The 20,876-nt window shown below is 43.9% G+C and overlaps 1 long non-coding RNA gene across 1 annotated transcript in view; it reads right to left on the minus strand.

The window, feature by feature from the left end:
- The window catches only part of LOC125757257 (uncharacterized), a 74,559-nt gene that overhangs the window by 49,097 nt on the left and 4,586 nt on the right, over positions 1-20,876 (minus strand). Inside the window, exon 2 of the long non-coding RNA XR_007415186.1 lies at positions 18,075-18,141. This is a non-coding gene — a long non-coding RNA (uncharacterized LOC125757257). The remainder of the gene's footprint in view (positions 1-18,074; positions 18,142-20,876) is intronic.

Raw genomic sequence — 20,876 nt, forward strand, 5'->3', positions numbered from 1 at the left:
AGGCGCTTTAAGCTTCTCTAAAGTTTAGCTTCTGAAGTGGCTAGACGCCGGGTAGGCCGTGTGTTCCGACCATAGCCTCAACTTTTCTGAACAGCTTGGCGACGTCGTCACTGCTGCAGTACCCCCCTATTTCTGTATGCAGAGTTTATTTTTGTTATTAACGTACTTTTCTGGCAGATCAAGAAGTCGGCTTCTCTGGGCAGCCTTCTTAAGCTGCACCGAGGCGAATCTGTAGTGTAAGCTTGACCGCAAATAAAGCGTGGTGTGGGCACTGTGAAGGTCACACAGTACATTCGATGAAGTTATTTCCGTTGCTTTGTAATTAGGCTGTTCGATTACTGCACGTATGATTGCACTGCAATGATATTATTTAAGTTATCTGAAGGGAGGCTGCGCACGCCATCTCTCTCTTTCTGTAGCGACTGGTTCGCTATGTATTCGCTTCAAGTGAAACAAATTCCACCATAAGCTTTTATTGGTATGAGGTGCTAGCATTCAGGGACGCTGCTGGTGTATGCTCTCTCTCAGCGCTCGCCATTAGAGCCATCAGGATCCTGACATTTCCGATCTCTAATGCCGAAGCGGAAAGAGTCTTTTCTCATGTAACCTTGACTAACACGGAACTTCGCAATAATATGAAGCTGGACCTTTCGGAGTCCATCATAGGGATCAACTGTGGCCTTCGTTTGCAGTAAAAGGCGTCGACAAACTACGCTGTTTCGGAGAAAGTTCTTCGCCAAATGACGGCGAATTATCCTGGGGCTTCCAGCAGTTACCAATAGTGTCCCTTCCGTGATACCCGGGAAGTGCGTCGGGGTCGAGAGAGGCGGATGTGTGGCGTGTGTGCAATAAAAAAATTATTTACTCAGTTATTTTTAGCTGTTCGCGGCGAGCATGTGCAGTAAAAGCAATTGCTATATACCATTTTACATTCTTTCATTAAGTTACTATAGGAAATGGGCAGTGGCGCCCGGTATGATATTAATTCGTACTCAAAATGTATACGAATCCCTAATGATTGGTTCCTTTAGGACTTGTGTCGTATTACCTTCAATAAAGCTTTTAATTCATGTATGGGGACATAGAGCTGTCTACAAGCAACGCTGTCGCGCTTTTCACACGAGGTTTACCACACTTCCACATTTACAACGAGCGGACTGCGATGGAAGGATATGATGAGCGTTCCACTCATAACGGCTGGTAATCCTTGCGCGAACAAGCCCATCTCACGGCTAGTCGGAGAACCAGACGCCCCAAGCACTCCTATGGTAAAGCTGGCGATACAACTGACATTGGAAAACGTCAGTATAATATAGGAGTTATGGATGGTACTGTATTCTACAGGGCTACACATAATTTTCAATTTTTATTACTCGACATGCCACACGTATCTAAAGTGGGGACTTTTTTGGCGAAATTTGAAGAAAAATGGCGACTTTTGGCGACTTTTTGCTCGTCGTTTGGCGACATTGACCGCAAAGTCAATGGCAACCCTGGTTTTCTCTTACTTTTTGGCTGATTATACACCAATTTCACAAGGAGGCTGCCATTTTTAAAGCACTCCACCGCCGCAGCGCCGTCTATCGTCTGCGACGTTTCGCCGCCCTTCCGGTGTGTGGGGTTCCGCGGCGGTGTATGCAGCGTATGCGCTCGGTTCACAAGGTGTTGCTGTTCATCGCGGTACACAGGCAAAACAGGGCAACGCTTTTCGAGTGTAAAGGCGCTGATAAATAATCGCTCCGCTTTCAGCTTCAAAATGGCTGAAACAGCAAGCAGCGGCGGCCCACGAGACGTTCCCGCAGCAGCGCCGACGATGAGAATAATGCCACTGCAGTTCTTAAGCAGCTTGTGTAAATTGGTAATTGCTTTGTATGTTTTGTTATAGCTGGCCGGGTGAGGTTCTTGGAATAATCACTATAAAAGAGCGTTAACATTTAGGACAACTGTCGAAGTATAATCGGAGAAACGTAAATGGAGACGAGCGAACACGTAGGCCATTGTCCGGCTGCGCGCTAGATGCGCGCATTAGTGTTTAAGATGGCTCCCAGGTTTCCGTGCCGTGATTATTCAAGTTCAACGTAACTCTAATCCCTAACAGACCATTTTGGTTCCGCTTGGCACGTTGCAATACAATGTTCACGAAACGACAGGAGCACAAACACCGATGCCTGTGTTTATTCGTGTCGCCGTCGTAGCTTGTGGCCTCTGATCCGTGCACAAGATAAGGAACAGAAGTACGACGTGTGAGCTCAAAATTCAGCGTAGAAACAACACCGATGATAAAATAAAAATAAGCCTGTTGCACATCTGGAAGCGTGGCATGGCGAAAGTTCGCTTCGGCGCGCGCCGCCGCCACTAGCGATACGCCGAAAGGGCGCTCGTTTTTGGTAACATTATTGTCGATTTGTTTTCTGGCGAGTATTTCAGAAGCATTACGACGAGCGCACGTGTCCAGGTAACGACCTGGCTTTAACGAACGTGGGCCGACTATTCACGACACCCAGGCTGCCGCGTGAAAAAAAAAAAGCGCGGAAAAAAAAAGACTCCCACGCAGAATTCATCGACATGTGGAAACTTTGTACCATCGTCTTCGACTAAACAGTGCTTATGGAAACAGTTTACGATACCGCTTCGGTTAAACCGAGAGCCCGTACTGTAATAACTGTGGCTCCATAGAAACTGTCGAGCATATTTTGCTTGAGTGCCGAGCGTTTGCCAAAGAGCGTGCGCTCTATGAACATTACATACATATGCTGACCAAAAGAACTTTATAAATATTGACTGTGTCTTGGGGCCTTTACCCTGCGCCACGCAACAGAGGCAAGCGATGAAACTACTATTCAGATATCTAGAGAGCATCGGTCCACTTGACGAACTTTAATGGCACCTTGAAGCACGTAATAAGTCACTGTCAGCACACGTCCCCGCCCAAGACACAAAAAACTGAGTTCGTGTTTTTACCTCTTTTTTATTCCATTTTAACTTTTTATATTTTTTTCTATCTATCTCTCTCTCTTTGTGTCTTTCAATCCCTAATCCCCTTCCCCACACAGAGTAAGAAGTCTGCGAATTTACATACGCTGGCTATATTCTCTGCCTTTCAATAAAGAGCTCTCTCTCTCTCCCGCTTTTGGTACATGGGCCACAGCATATTTGAGACTGTGATGATCAAACTTTGTCACGAACGATAATTTGATTTTATAAAGCTTATTCCGTATATAATCTGCATATTTCGCATCGTTATTATTTATTGACAATATTTCTTTTTCAGAATATCACCAGGCTCAAGGTCCATTCTTTTTTGAGTTCGTGCCAAGGAATCATTACCACCAACATAAAGACGACGAAGTCTACCACCGTTCGTTCGCTCGCGAACGAGCAAGCAAACTCTGGTCATTGCAGCTATGGGTGAGTCATATATCTGCCTTTTGTTTTATCAGCGACTGAAAAACTCACGCATAATCCGCTTTCATCTCTGTTGCTGCTGTCCCAGTAGTTAAGAAGCGCCGAGAGGAATAGTTATACTTTGTCCTAGGCGTCTAAATTCACTGTTGGCAGTGAAAATGTTTTTTTTAACCATCTGCGACCTTTTTATGTTTCACGGCTAATGCGCGTCTCAACTTACGGTTAGGTAACCGCGGCAGATGAAAAAGCACGCCTGTGCATGGATCGAAAAAAAACAGAGCCTTTCATGTTTTCTTCTGCTACTCCTCTCATTTGGTTACATGCCTCGAGCAAGTTTTCCTAAGAGAAGGCGTTGATCAGGTCATGCATCCGCAATACCATCGTCCATTTTCTCAGTCCTATATGCCTTTATTGTAAACTTGGATGGCAGGAGCAATAATCTGCCCGTGAAAAAAAAGGATCAGAAACAAAAAGGAAACGAAGTTAACTTAAGCAGTCGAGTTGGGCCCAGTTCAGATATGAACTGCCAATTACTTATTTTTGTAACCACTGAATGAGAAAGCCTCCATGTACAGCCGAGCAGCTGTTTTGCTTATTCTAAACTTGTAATGCGTTTGTACTGTCCACGTGTGAAGATGATTTATGTACGTATACGTGATAATCTGAAGTATCTACCATAATCACTCGTCAACAACCTATGCACATAAATTTTTGTTTGGTCTAACTGGGTCGGACCGGCGTCACTAAATCGAATCTTTATGCGGAAAGCGAAAATGGAGGGGCCCGTAAGGTGCATAGAAAATATATCCGGGAGTTTTATGGGGTTCAAAAGGCACGACTGCGTGGAAAAGAGTGAGATTTAGCTCGACTTACGCGCTTTTTCTCAAATTAACGCTGGCTTTGTACCTCCCTCTCTTTCCCGTTCTGAGGTACACCATTTCATGATAACGTAATGCTCAAAATTCTAGCGTAAAACAAAACACGTTTACTACAATTCAGCTGCCTTTCCGTTTGAGTGAAAACGTGGCTGTGGCCCTTCATGCCTTAGCTGTCGTGGTATAGCCACATTTATTCTGTTATGTCGTCGACATTTCTTAACTCAAATAATATTTGCTCCCAGCAACAATTCGATGGCAAACATTAACCGTGAATACCGTATACCTGAGGTACCAAGTATGGACACCAACTAAGGGTGCATGTCGGTCATTAAAGTGACAAAAAGCTGCATTTCTGGACGCTTGCAAACGTGGTTATGGTGCTCGTGCACAGTGCTCTCAGCGAACGCAGACAACCAGATTCATCAAAAGTTTCCATAATACATGTATACAGATGGCAGGCACTAAAGCATAAGCGCGGCAATGTTACCGGCAATTTCATGATATTTATGGTGAGATTGACATAGAATAAGGTGGTGCTGCTACTGCTGCTGCGGATGATGATGATGCTGATGATGCTGATGATGATAAATATTGATGCCTCAGTTAAGGGTCTTTTTTATTATTCTTCATTTTATAAACTCTTCATACGCAGTAGAGCATTGTTCGCGGCACGCTGTGAATTCTTTCGTAAATTTCGAATTGGCAACTGCGATATTTCTAACTGAAAACCGCAATTTATATTCTTTGCAGGAGACAGTCAGTTTTCATCGACAGCAGGTATGTCGACAAACGGTTTTAATGAACGAGAAAATTGCTCATTTCTTATTTCAGTTTTCGCAATCAATGTTGGGTTCCATGGCCACGAAGTCATCGTATGCATCGCGTTTCCCACCCTCAATTGTGCATAAGGCGAGCAAATATTATCCCCTTCACACTGCTTCAATACAAGCCAATCTGAGTTTCCTCAATTACAAAGAGTAACATATGGAATGTTAGATCTAGACGAGACATAAATATTTGTCTTATGAAAAAGATAAGCCCACGTAACTCAAGTGAGCCTTCAAAGAAAACGCAGACGTATGAGGAAAAACGGTGACCAAATAACGAACGCAATATTTTTGTTCTGGCTGTATGAAACTTGTACAGTCGCAGCAGTAAAGTATTATCACAAGTGTTGAACACTACAGCAGTAAAATCTCGGCACTGGGGTTTTTCTTCCCCAGCGTAACAGGAAGAGTAGCAGAAACGAGCAATCTGCCAAGGCGGAAATGGCCGGCAAAAAGTAGGCCCGTGATAAAGCCCGAATTTTCAATGTTATTCGCGATTTTGTTGCTTCGGTCAGCGGTCACTAGTGCTCATATTTTTCCGCGACGGCTGCACGTCTATATCTACAAGTTATGCCTGCAGGTGTTCGAAAGTGTGGCTTTCTAAATAATGACTTTATCGTGAAAGTGTGCACACACAACAGACATGTCTAGAAGCACACGTTGCCAGGCTAGTCGGTTCATGTTCAAGTGCAACCCACAAAACTATGGCTGTTTTTGCGCAAGGAAATAACTAGGGAAAGGGTCCAGGGGAGCATTCCCTGCATCCTTCCCTCGTTATTCCCTTGCGCAAAAGCAGCCATACTTTTGTGGCTTGTACTTGAACAACACACATGGGCGCGCACACATCAGCTTTCCACAAAATAGACACGTTATTATGAGGAAAGCCAGCCCCTCGAACGAAGCATTAAAAACTATTCCCTGTGTGACATGTGTCCTCTTCTTCACCTACATTTCAGGAGTCCATAAAGTAGTTTCCAGCAGTACTATATGTTAATATAAAAACACTTTCATCGGTTTGCTTAATGATAAATCTTCGGAAAATCTTCATGTGAATATTTCCTTCCGAAAGTGCAAATCTAAACGAAATCACTGTTTCATCGAGATGGTTTTATCGCTGATTCACCCTTAAATCATTGTGAACTCGATTTTTATCTTAAAATAATTGGCTTATGTCGACGATTTAATTGTGTCAACTGTGCGAACCACCACGTTTATCAGAGCACAGATGTAAATGTTTACACGCCAATGTTGTGTAACTTCTGGAGATGCCATGTCAAGTTTAACGTGTCAGTTTCTTCTTCATGGTGACCGCGTTGTTCTTTGTGATCGCGCACCTTCAACAAGAGGTGAACTCAGATGACTCGACGTGCTTACATGTAAACACACTGGTTTTAGCCGTATCGAGTGTCACTGTCACAAATGCCTAACATGAGGCTTAGGTAAACCGACTGAATAACCGATGTAAGGGCCAATGCTATACTCTGGGTGATGAGCTAGCTGGTTCTGTCGTTAAGGAATAGCTTTGAGATTCATTGAGCAGGAACGCTTGTTTTGTTCCCCTAATAGCAAAACTGCATTGCATTAACTTTATAAGAAGTATGCCTGTTCGGCAGAATAGGTATACTGCTGGCTTTCTCTGCCTTGGGATCTCCGTGGAAAGCAGAACGCTTCGGAGAAAAGAAAACGCCACGCCTGCGCTGAAAAGGCAGCACAGTCACAGCGAAAGCTGGAAGAGCGGTGTTTCTAGAGCCCGTTGTAAGCTCTCTTGGGGCTACAATACAAGTAGACTAGAAAGGTACCCACTACGCCATAAATCACAATTTTTGTGAAGTTGTGAAGCACCTACTAAGCCATTATTCGTTATTCTGCGGAGAAGCGAGGCACCAGCTACACGTCTGTAAGCCATTATGTGCACTTCGTTGACGCCACGACTGATGGCGATGAAGAATTATGGCTCAGCCCTTTGTAATGGCTTGGAAGCTTTAAACGGCCCACCAGTTATGTAATTTGCATTGGGTGAAGCCCCCTCGCTATTTCCCTCTCCCGTCATGCTGTATAACATACGTTGACGTGGGAGAGAGACGGGGGGGGGGGGAGCGAAGAACTTTACTGAGACCCCGAGGAAATGGATCATGCGCTTATGGGCTTCCTTGGCAATCAATCCAAGTGCATTTGCGAGGAACCCACTACGCTATAAATCATTGTAATTTTACTGAGACCGCGAGGAAATGGATCATGCGCTTATGGGCTTCCTTGGCAACCAATACAAGTGCACTTGCGAGGAACCCACTACGCTCTAAATCACTGTAATTTTTGAGAAGTAGGGCAGCAGGCACTGTGCCATTTTTCGTCATTTTACGGAGAGCCGTGGTACCTGCTCAACGCATGTAAGGCATTATGCGCACTTTGTTCATGCTGTGCCTGATGACGACGAAGAATTATGGCAGAGCCCTTTGTAATGGGTTGGAATCACTGCAGAACCTACTCGTTGCGCAATTCGCATTGCGTGACGCCTGGTTACAGAATTCGCGTTGTGCGAAGCTTGGTGCTTATTTTACTCTTCTACCACGCTATATTGCATATGCTAATGTGGTTCCTTCCCGACATGAAGCCTGTATAGGACCTTTTTGCAAAGCAGTTTCAAGCACCGGCATGGCTCAGAGGTTGAATACTGGGCTCCCACGCAGAGGGCCCAGGTTCTAACCTCGTTCCATCCTGGAATTTTTTTCTTCTTTCTTTTTTTTCTTATTTCGAGCGATACTGGTTACGGACACCGGCGGCGGCGGCGGCGGACAACTACGGCGCCAAAAACGGCCGGTGAAACGATCTCATAACAGCTTTCGCTGTAAAAAAGGGAGCGAAGACAATGGGACCAGCGCGAGCTCAGCGGGGTGCATTACATCCCGCCCCGGCGCCTATTAAACTGCCGTACTACGTCTATTGTACCTCCTTGCCCTCTTTCAAACGGCCACCACCGATGGAGGAGGAGCCCACTCTTGAAGAACCGGGTAAAAGAACTTTGTCGTCAGTAGATATTTGAAAGAGGACTCTGAAACATCATACTTTGTACATAGTGTAAGTGCAGTTATTTTGAAATAACAGTCGTCCTGAATGTCAGACCCCACGTTCTAAGGTCTCGCAACCCATCGTGGTGGCTTTGGAACCCACTTGCCCGGTCCCCTTGTCGCACCATTGCCCACACCTTTGGCTCACACCTGAAGAGAGGCTTCGCAATACAGACGATGATTGAACATACCCATATTTTTTAAGGCGAAAGCTTTAGATGCGTCATCATACGCGAAAATTGACCGTCGGCGTCAACACAAGTGATGCGAAAGATCACCATCACGTGATGACATCACCATGTGACGTCATCATGAGGTTATATATCGCGAAAATTTACGATCTCATCATGATGGCACTATGAAGTGACATCAGGTGACGTCATATGAAGACGTCATCATATTAACATCGCCGATTGGTCAAAGGAGGGCCAATCACAAAGCCAGTGCAAAGCCAGGTGAGGTGCAGAAAGCTTGCAATGCCTTCGATCCTGGACGCAGTGCAAAACCACGTTAGGTGTGTAAAGCTTTCGTAAGGAGCGAGGAAGGGGCGAGGAATGCGTTGACTGAGAAGAAAGAGATGGCGGCTTTCGCCTTCTAATCGTCTAAGGCGAATGTATAAGGGACCTTGTGAGTTCTTTTGTCGTTTTTCCTTGTTTTCCTTTTGCCTTACCCTTAGCGCTGAGAGCTTAGAGCTTACATTTTCAAGCCGCCCTCTCTGTTTCCCATGTACAAAATGTTTCATTACATTTGGTAAGCTCTTGCCTATCACTGTAGAGAATATTAGAGCATTTCCCGCATGAGCAATAAATTGATATATAGCATTAAACCACGAAATATAACGCGTAGAAGCCAATAATTAGCATCTTTAAAACAACGGCTTTTTCTGGTGAATTGTAGTAGTAGTGTCTGCGTTACGCAATCAACGCACTGCTTATGCGGCAGTGCTGGATGGTAAGTAATATTAGTGAATTGCTGAACCACTTAATAACCGTGTATTGACCTCATATTTGCACAGATTCATCTTCGGCAAGCTTATACAGATCAGGTAAGTGTAACTAACTTCCCCGCAACCAAATAAAGTGCCATAAATGCTAGCCCCAGCTCAGTGCTCTCGGTTGCAGTACACACTTTCTATGTACTGATAACTTCTTATGTGTCTTGCATTTATACAGGCATTTATAGTTACTTGGAAACCATGAAAATTTTGACGATAATGACAGCATGATTTACAGGAGTACGTATTCTATGCTTTTGTAAGAATCATTGCAGTGAGACACGCATTTTTGTCGCAGTGGTTGCGATGACTTTCTGCTTCTGTAGCTGGTGAAGGCGCTTGTAGCCCGAACCTTTTGATTTTTGCGTCGACGGCACTGAATCTCGGCTCTGCCAGCTTCTTTTGCAGCAGCGGCAGACGAAGTTCTTCCATGAGTTCGTTCGCTGAGTGTTCAAAAGGGACTGACTGGGAATTTGTACAATGATATGGTGCTTTTTAGATGAGAAGCATCTTTTAACGGAGCTCAAACCGGTGCTGGTGTGCGGCGTGACCACCCTTACTGCGCATGCGCAAACCCTCTCCACACACACACCTACTCCCCCTCTCCACATCCCCTCTCCCCTTTCCCTCTCTCCACTTTCCCTCTCCCCTCCGCCTCTCCACTACCCCTCTCCCCATTTCCCCTCTCCGCTTACCTCCCTACTTTCTTTCTCCCCTCCCCCTCTCCCCTCCCCCCTCCCCCTCTGAAACGCGGGCTCGACATGCAGAAACGCTGCTTCGCATCGCCCCTCTCCTGCGCAACGCCGCGATGAGCGCCAGCGCATGCGCATCCCCTGCCCCTCTCCTACGCTCCCCCCACGTGCGCCTGATGACTGCGTTCCCCGCTCGCCATGTGAGAATTAACGGCAAGGCTAGAGGGAAGACACGACGCCCGTAGCGTTCCTCTTCGCGTTCCACGACGCGAGGTCGGTAGCATGCCAAACGAAAGCCAACGGAACGCGGTCGTGCAAGTGCTCCGGCTTCGCATCGTCTCATGGCCCCGTTTAGCGGGAGACGGTGTAATTTTTTTTCTTGCGCAGGAATAAAAAATAGTAACGTCCTACTTGAACACAATCAATAGGAAATATTCATGTAATCTTCCAGGTTTCGAACGGAAAAAGTAAGTAACCAAAATCAGCTTTTTCTCCTTCAACATTCGGTCTGAAATGAGCGTTTGTCCGGCAATCGAGCACATATGTACCGCACAGCAGGCCTGGGTTCCATTCTAGCTAGAACCTCTCATTTTCATTGCTTGCATAAATCGCAAGTTTTCGCTCACTGACATCACCGACTTTTCACATAACAGCCAAGACCGTCGACGCCCGCGCCGTCACCCGAATTTCTGAGGCAGGGGCTCTTCAACGCTACGCGTTAACATACATATGAAATGCCAGGAGCACAATTAATGTTATTGTAGAATGCTTGCTGTCAGTTAGCACCAGTCACTGAAAGGTATATAAAACGTCATCATTATTTGTTTGTTAATGAGCCAATAATGACTAAAAAAAATGATCGCTATTTCGACGCTAGAATTAGCTGATTCGCAGATGTTCATGTTCTGCGCTGCATAGGTTGCGCCCCGTCGGAAGCACTGAAGGGTGCGAAGTGCGGGAAACCTGTACAAAAACAGCATTGAATGTATGGTTTATGGGCTATATTTTGAAACCAGCAGATTATGGCAATAAGTTACCGTTATTTCATGTAGAAATAGACAGCGATGATATAATATTCGCTACGTTCGAGTGGGGGTTGCGGTTTCCCGAAATGAACGATTAAGCACTGTTTTAAAGCAATTCAAAATAAATAATTAAATAGGCGTGTTTGGGTAAGCCAACGGATGATGCCTATGTGAGTTTCGGGCTTACAGTTAGTGGCAGGAGTCCCGCGTGGAGAATGCGTTTTAGAACCCTTTTTTTAGTCACTTGCTTATTATTAGTCTTAGGCGTATTTTAGCAAACTGTCATGCAGTAGATAGCAACAAAGGTCTTCAATAGTGATGGTCAGGGCTGGGCAAAGATACTTTGAAACTGTATCGCGATACGATACAAGATACTCAGGCAAGAAGTATTGGAGATACAGATACAAGATACTACCTCAATAATTGTATCCGGTACGATATTTGGCGATTGTATCTTAAGATACTTCGATACATTCTCAAATTTGTTATTACAGACCCCCATAACGCAGTAGCGACCGCCTATGCACAAAAAGGTTAGCTTGAAAATGTCTTTAATGTGACCAATTTCGTTTCATTTTAATGAAATGTCTGTTAGTATGTCAAAAGTTTTGTCCTTGCTAAAAGTGCATTAGTTCACTTCCGACAGAACTTACTGGGGTTTCTTTTGGCTGCTTAACAGGACAGCTCTTCATTGACAGCGGCTCTTGCTTGTCATTTTTGTAATTGGTAAGAGTCGCTGCTCAGCTTGCCGACCAGCTAGCGGGTCGCCATCTGATCACAAGAACTTCAATAATAGGCCTTCGCACGATGGCGCAAATACCGGTGTGGAGTATTACCTTGTCTATTAAGGACCGTTTACGCAATACGAATCACCGGTGTACAGCAGCAACAATGCTGCTGGCGTCATTTTTCGTGATGCATTGCGTATACTTAAAGCTCATAAAACTGCAGTGACTTTTCATATTCTACTTACCTGCTGGCGTAAAGCGTTCGTTATCAATATGTTCACTCACGTACAATCTTTTAACAGTTTTCTTCAACGAGAGAACATGTGCACCCCAGAAATGCCCAATACATATCGTATTGTCACGTGGTGGTGACGTGGTGTCACGTGGTAGAGACGGAACTGCTTACTGGGCAAGCTTGTGCCCAGAAAACTAGGTAATTCGAAGTACAAGCAAAGCACGCTGTATACACTGGTAGCGGCAATAAAAGCCGTCGGCCTTCGGTATTTTGATCATCGGCGGAACGCGTGGTCTTTTATACAACAGCGACCGAACGTCCCAGCGTTACCGCTGGTGCTCGCGTAAGCTCCCGAATGAACTAGAGGGCTCGCGCCCTGCGCATAATTTTAATAATAATTGTTGCGGTTTTGCATCACAAAACCTCGATATGATTATGATGGACGCCATAGTGGAGGGCTCCGGAAATTTCGACCACCTGGGAATCCTTAACGTGCACCTAATCCTAAGTACACCAGCCTCTAGAATTTCGCCTCCATCGAAATATGGCCGCCACGGCTGGGATTGGCGCGTAATCTTAACGCAACAATCTGAAACAATCGCGAAGATTTCGAAACATCGGTGCGCTGCTTGAGCTGAGCGCTGCTAATATTTCTTTTGCATTTTAAACCCGACCACACCAAGACAAAGAAATAGAAGCGCGTGGCAGTGTACTTCCACAAATCGTCGCAGGACACCGATGCTATTCAAGCTATTGCCACCTATAGCTCCGATTACCTCGAGATTAGTAACAGTAAAAAAAATGAGAGAGGCCTTAGAAAGAAAAACGAATATATACAAATAAAATAGAAAAACCGTTCTCTATCAAATATTCATGGTGAATAAGTATTGAAACACGATACTCCCCTAATAGCTATGACAATTAAGCATGAAGTATCGTCAACTTGCTTGCTAATGTAACACAATAAAAAGACTTAGTGCCTATGCAAAATTCACTGAAACGGTTTGTTGGGATGCTCATGAGAAAAATGGATCATTTTATAGCAATGTTTTCAAATCTCCTTCCTAACGACTTTAAGATGACTCCCAATTATTTCCATTATTATTGTGTAAACTTAATTTCGCTGTTTTACTCAGCAGTAAGCAGGATGTTTTCTACTGTATACTCAGTGCGCACCCACATAATTACATACTTGTTTTCAAAATCGCCTTGGCAGAACAGTAAACTCAAGTGAAATATGAATGTGTAAACAGTAGCAGAAATAAAGCAGACAGTTGAAAGTAAGAATAAAGCAGAGAGCTCATTTTGGCAGCACGTTACAAGAGACATATTGCTGTGACCAGGCCGAAGAAAAAAAATTTAGTTCAGAGCCCTAGGTAATGTACGGGATACAAGAGAAGGACAACTGAGAAAGCACTTGTGCGAACAATGAAATTATGATTTCAAAAAATCTTTCAAGAAAGATAGCAGGAAGATAATAATAATAGTTGTTAAAGGGACACTAAAGAACAAAACGATTTTTCTGATATTAGTAAAGTAATCTTCAAAGATACCAAAACCACTACGCTTGCTGTGAGAAGACGTTTTGTAAGCGAGAAAACGCGCAAAAACAATATTAGGGCGGCGACGCCACCTTGAGGTTCCCGCACCATTCGCCGTGACGTCACATGTTTTGACGGCGCCTACTAGGGACTATACGTAGTTTCTAATCGGTAAAAATGAAGTACATTGTCCTCTGAGGGGGCCATAGACTTAACAGACCAATTTTGAAGTAATTTTGTGGAGCCAATGGCGCCAAAATACGATAAATACACTTTGAAATCCGTGACGTCCCGCGCGGAGATTTCGGCGCGAAATTTAAAAATGAAACTTTCAACTTGATTTTCTCCTCTATTAATAAACCTATGAAGGCGAAATTAACGACATTAGAGTTCTCAGAGCACAATGTATCGATCTAAGCCGATACGTGGTTTCTCTTTAGTGTCCCTTTAAGATTTAACTTCCCAAAACCACGATGCGATTATGAGGGACGCCGTTGTGGAGGGCTCCGGAAATTTCGGCCATCTGGGGATTTTTAACGTGCACCTAAATCTAAGTACATGGGCCTCAAGTATTTTTGCCTCCATCGAAAAAGCGACCGCCGCGGCCGGGACTCAGTCGACAGCAGGAAGAAAAAGTTAGGGTACACGAAGATATATTCTGTTAGGTAAACGCTTGCTATTTTATTAGATCTAGCATCGGTACTAGTGGTACTATATTTAGGAACTTATTTGCACATAAGTCAGTCGCATGTAAGTCTAACTTGCATCCACAAACTACTTCAAATCGCTTATGTGTGAGCGCCACTAGACGCAAAGCAACCGTATGCTTCAGATTTCGTAACGAAGCACCACGCAGGAAAGCGGCATGAGAATATGCGCGATCATCGCCGAATGCGGTGTGGTACGCGGCGCTGGACAGTGGATCAGGGTAAGTGTCATGGCACTGGCACAAGTAAAACGAAAAAAATCGAGAAAAAATTGAGGCGCGTGAGCTAAGCATAGACGTTCGCACGCTTGTTCTGTCGAGCCTGCGCGAGCGTTGTCATGTTACTCTGCTCAACCGAAAGGGACGCTCATCGCCTGTCCTCACTGGTTGACTCTACCAGAAAGATAAAATTACGTCACTGCCCTTAGTTTTATTCATGCGGTTTAGTGGCACCAGTACCAGCTTGAGAAGCGGGGTTGAGCAGGCGATTATTGTGTCGTAGCGCGGTGTTCCCACATGAGTATCTTGTATCTTAAGATACACGATACATTAATGAATGTATCGGGAATACAAATACAGATACTCATCTTGCGAGACGTATCGCGATACACATACAAGATACCCCAAGAGCATCTAATATAGTATCTAAGATACATGTATCTTCGATGCTGCCCAGCAATGGTGATGATAAAAGCTCTTCAAGCGATATATTTTGCGGAAGAGAACTGCCAGAGGGAGAGTTTAGAAAGAGTTCACATTAGCTACATACCAGCAGAAATGCTTAGCTTCAATGCGACTGAAAAACATTTTTGGCATGCGGTAATCACAGGCTCTAGTTGACTTTTCGAGAAACAATTGCAGTGAATGTGGATCTTCAATATGGATATGCAGTGCCTCTATTGCTCTTTGCTGCGCGATGGGTTATTAAGTTGTGTTAAACAAAGTCTTATTGAACAATTGCACGAGCCTCTTTTTACAGACACTCTGATGTGTCGATGAACGTTATTCTGGAAATCGTTACCATGTAATTAAATTCGACGCTGCTTTGGTGAGTTTCAATGATTACTTTCATTGATTCTAAGGTTGCTGCTATGCTTATTACCTTAGTAAAACTGATAAATGCGAAGAGGACGCTCGAGCTGATTGTATTGCGTAATCACGCCGACAACGATCTTTCATGTTATGGACGAATATGAATCCGTTGTTACCTCAGCGAGCGAACAATTAAAAATAAGTGGAGGAGGCTTGGAGCCAATTAAGAAATGTTTTAGAGCGGCGTAATGCTATTTATCGACTCTTGTGTGGCATTTCAGGAGGATTACGTGCGCTAGAAGTACCTTCCTGGACATTAGGAAACCCCCGAAAAGCGTTTCGTCCAAGCAATCTAAAGTTTGAAAAAGCATGACTGCTATGCCATGCCTTACGCGTGTTCTTTCACCAAACTGTGCGTGCACAACATAAGGCTCAACTTTATTGTGCAGGTAGGTAACTATCACAAGATGGTTATCCTTGCGTCCCACCAGCCACTGTGGCTGTACGCTTGAAATAGTCCAGCACTTCGCCAAGTAGGCACATGGCGGCCGACAGAAATATGAATAATAAAAGAACAGTACGTACATTCATACATACCTACATTCCTTCTCACACAGGCTAAAGAAATTGGAAAATATATACGGTGTTGAAGGGACACTAAAGTGAAACAATGAATCAGTATAGGCTGATCAATGATTTTTAGAAATTTCGCCATTATGAGTGTCTTAACCTCAAAAAATTTAAGTCCAAGTTTCACCTTTAATTTCCTTGCCTAAATATTCCATTTTTAATGTCAGCGAGAAGTCACTGATATCAAAGTTTTGGCCACATTGTCTGAATGAAATATCGTGAAACTTGGTGCGCTAAGTTGCTGACTCGCTCAGTGAGTACTGTACATTATTTTAACCGATTAGGAACTATGTAGACGCTATAAAAATATGCGACATCGCCACGACATGGCCCGGGAACTTCTAGGTGGCGTCGCGGCTGGTATTGTGTTTTGTTCTTGCACGTTTTATCGCTTACATAGTGTGTTTCGTTGCAAGGTGCTTCGGTGCTGCGCGAGGGTAATGCACTAACGCGAGTGAAATCGTCGTTCTGTCAAGTGTCCCTGTAGCATTGTTTATTGTCTGCCAACAAAATAGGTAAGATATGTGTGCCGCTGTGCAGAACAATAAGCGGCAGGTAATATGCAAGACGTTGACATCCGTTTCTTCTGTAAAACACGAAAACATATCTAGAGACTGCCTTGAAGGCATGGTGCATAGAAGGTTTTTCAGCTGCGGTCACTTCGACGTAGGGCAAAAACGCTGTTGCGTTTATGAGAGATTATTAGTAGAGCGTAAATGCTCAGTCAACGGAGGATCACCATCAAATCTTGCGTGGAATTGTCTAGATTGTAAATGGACGTCGTTATTCGGTACATGTGCAGTTTTATACATGTACAACAATGAGTCCACGACTGTGTTTACACGCTTCGAGTGTGCCACGGTCAATCCTGACAAGCTAGCTCCACTTCCGACTTTCTATAGCATGAGTTTGCTCTTTTGTGCTTCCTTAGGCACAAACATCCGAAGAAGATGGGCTCGCGGGCCAGTTGGTATTGCATCTTAGAAACGTTACAGCGCACACAGACGGGGACAAAAGAAGAAAAAAACAACACACAGCGCTGATATGTGCTGTAATGTTTGTAAAATAAACATTGGAGTAGGATTATCTAATCACACTGGAACACATTCTTTGATTAATAACTTCTGCTACTGTTTTAGAAGCAGCCTTCGATAATCGTTCAACTTATGCCTGAGGGCACTAAAAGCGCCGCGCATTATGCGGCTGTCACATGGTATTTTTTTTAAGTTCACATGCTCTAAAAAAAGCGGGAAAATAATTAAGCAAGGGAGTTATCTAAGCAAAGATTAAAAAAGCCGAATTTTCTGAACAAGCGCTACAACTTTTGTTCTGGTGATTGTTCACTAAAATTACCATTTAAGGAGTTGATTAAGCAATCTTCGTTAATTGCCGAGCTTCGCGAATTGGAAAAAAATTGCCCTGACCTATTCTATATGACTCAGAAGAACACTGCGCCAATTGGAGACGCCTAGCACCTATGCTTGCTTTTTTAATACTTGGTGCTAGTTAGCTGGAACACTTTGTAGGCTACGACGTATTACATTACACACATAAAACTTCTATGCTGAAGTAAAAACTTGGTAAAAGGTACATAAAAGCATATTTCTTCTGGAGATACGCCGTTGCTCTTCGTACTCGCTAGGAATAATGCTGTAGAAAAGTTCCAGCCGACTTCCAGGTTTTATGTGGATATAGTGTATACGCACGATGACCTCAACTTTCTTTTGTGCGAGAAAAATCAAACCTACAAAATGCACGCATTAATGTGCAGGGGCAGCTCGATCGCTTGGCTCATGGTGCCGGCAGTTTGCTTGTTCTTCGTTACGACTGCGGTAGCCCTGCTGGCCCTCATGAATCTGGGTGAGTGGACACACTTCCTGGAGTGGTAGACTTGCTCTCATTGTTATTAGTACATGATGTTAACATTATCGCAATATTAGTACTAAAGCAAGAAGTGTACGGCCATTCTATATTGCTAGTTCTAACAAGTGGGCAAGAAAGCCGGAGAGTAACAAACTCGAAAAGAAGCTAAGGACCCCATAGCGTGCAAAGGGGTGAAAAATGATAGGTGTAACCCTAAGAGATAGGAATACAGAAGAGTGGATTGGAGAACAAGCAGAGGTAGCGATTACCTAATAGATATTAAAAGGAAAAGATGAACATGAGCTGGTCACGTCATATTAAGGCCAGATAACAGACGGTCAGTTAGAAAGTCGGGATGGGTACCAACAGGTGGGAAGTGCGGTCGTGGACAGCAAAGGTTAGGTGGGGCAACGAAATTAAATAATTCGGAGGGGTAAAATGAGATCAACTCACGCAGGACAGGGTGGGTTGGAGACCATTGGGAGAGGCCTTCGTCCTGTAGTGGTTGGTGGTGAAGACGCTGCCAGTGCATGGAAACGTGATAGTCATTTTATCGTGCTGAGTGAGCGCTTGTGGCGATGACGCAAGGTAGGTTCGTTTGTAACAATGCAGTAGTTGTTACATAACTCGCAATAAGGTCGTACAATTGGGCGCGTTCGAGACTTAAGGAATAATGGCAGTACTCTCTAAAGAAATTAGGAAAACCTGACTGCTATACATGCCGAAAAACAGCACAAGGTAAAACACATGTATAGAAAGTGCAATGATGGAATGTATGCAAAGTAAAAGTATACAGAAGGCATTAATGAAATATCAGTAATGAATTCTTAAGAAATGTGATAGTTTCATACAACTGGGTGTTTCAAAAAATGTGTCCGAAGTCCTCAAAAAGCAGGAAAATGTGATATTTTCTCGTTGGCTTCACACTTGCTTTTTTTGTAGCGCCGAGCACCTTAAGATGGTTAAGGACATCACTTGGGACAGTAATAAGGAAAGTTAAGTCAATTAACATTTTTAATTAGAGGATTTAGGCAGGTATAATAATTCGGAGAATTGAAATTCTGCATGCGAAAAACCCATCGCAGCTTTGAAATACAGATAAACCGGCTTTTAGTGATTATTGTGGCATAATGAATTTCAACAAAATTCAACGGCGAAACCGAAGCACCGATGAGGGCAACAAGCAGTCGACCAGAATGACGTCACTGTTCAAGTAGGTGTAGTTCTTCCGCCTTCGTCAATGTATGTTAGCCATGCGTGCTATAATTGCAAGCGCAGCCCGCACACCCACAGAACGAAGTCGGTTGATGGTGGATATAACGATGCTCACTCATTCCAGACGTCTCAGAGAAGAATAAGGCAGGTGCGCTTTTCCGCGTTTCGGTTTCGCCGCTGAATGTGGGTGAATTTCATCACTTGGCAAATATTACAAGTGGTCGCTTTTTTGAAATCTCAAATCGGCACTTGGTTCTTCGCATGAAGGACTTCAATTCTCCAATTTGACATAACCGCCTAACTCTACTACCTAAAAAGGCAACTAATTTTCATTACTGTCCCAAATGATGTCTTCAGCCATCTTAAGATGCCTGCGGCGACAGAAGAAGTAATTGTGACGGCACCAAACAAATATCGCATTTCCTTATTTTTGAGGCTTTTAAACACATTTTTTGAAACACCCAGTATAGTGTAAAACGGGTAATGCCGTAGAATGTTTGTTTCGCCTCCACGTAGGAAAATAGGGTTGGTGTCTGGCGCTCGTGTATGAGCAATATTTGTGTCTAAAATATGACAACTTGCACGAGTTTGGGCTTTCATATGGACCGGAAAACTTAAAACGAAGAGAAAAAGACTTCAGTGCTGACAAGACAACCATTTTGGGCCTAATTTCTTGCCCATCTCTGCATTTTCTTTCGCCTTTGTTGTAACTTCGTCCTGTCAGCTCTGTCACTAGAGCACATATTTCTTCAAGTACTTCTGAAGTATTTTTATGTTAGTAGGCTAGATAGTTCCTTTAAAAGAATTTCTAATTAATAGAGTGGCGTTTTGGGACGTTAAACACCAGATAATAAAATAGAGTGAACCAACTGTGGGAACTTGGGACATCACCGAAGCCGCCGAACAACATGCTCAACAAGGGAAAAAAGCCTAAGTTATGCGGTGTAACATATGAGATTATTTCGCATTTTACAGTTTTTAGCGCATGATTCGCTGTTTGATAACACAAAGTGCATCAATTTTCTCGCGTTGTTGGCAAATCTGTCACGCCGCGCAGTCTGGAACATCATTGGCACGCACACTCGCAACGCAAAGAAATGTGCAGTTAAACGATGCGACAATGAAGATTTATTAGGAACTACTGAATATCACATGCTTTCCGAAGAAAAAAGAATTGGTTAGCAGCGCGAGCAATGGAACAAGCAGTTCGAGACAGAGGAAGCGCTGTCTGTTCATCCAACCATGTTCTTGTGTTCTAGAAGCAACCAGGAGCCGCGTAATGAGTAAGAAACTTGTGTCCTCGCTTTTTGCTTAAATGCAGACAACAGGTTGCATTACTCGCACTAATTTGTCTGTCAAGATGTACAAACCGTAATGAAGCGCGGCTGATGTGGTTGTCGTGTGAGAAGCCGACGGGGAACTGAAGTACCATAAGCTGAGAAAAAAGGCTGTCGTTACCATTCGACCATTGCGGACTTCTTAACTGCGAAGCATTTCTTCGCGAACCAGAAGCACCTTGAGCGTATCTATCTTTTTGTCTTTGACCGCACCATACACAAACACATCCGTTCGCCTTTTAACTTTTGGTTGAATATAAAAAGTGCGGCGTAGCCAACCTCCTGCCGCATGTTTCGCATAACTTCGATTGCCACAGTTCGTGTATTGCGACTTTTTTTAAATCCTTACTTCAGGTACGAAAAGCGCTGGGTGAAAGAAGATGGCGAAAGAGGTTTTACATTACGAAATCCCATCAGGCCACGTCGAATCTGTAAAAATTTTGCGAGAATATGTTGTTTTTTTGTGGCACTATATTTGTCATCACACTCACACATGTATGTAATATACTAAGGTTGCGCATCTACTCAGTGCACAATGAGGTTGTTGGCTCCCTAAGGTGTCGAACAGCTGTAGGCAGAATACAAGTGGGCAAAAAGAGATGGGCGCAAGCATTGATATCCTCAGGAATAAAAACGCCTTTGTAATTCTTGCACGTGCAGTATGTTTGTTTGACATTTTTCTGCTGGGAGGCTCAGTTAGAGT

Source organism: Rhipicephalus sanguineus, chromosome 2, assembly GCF_013339695.2.
Source record: "Rhipicephalus sanguineus isolate Rsan-2018 chromosome 2, BIME_Rsan_1.4, whole genome shotgun sequence".
Classification (NCBI taxonomy): Eukaryota; Metazoa; Arthropoda; class Arachnida; order Ixodida; family Ixodidae; genus Rhipicephalus; species Rhipicephalus sanguineus.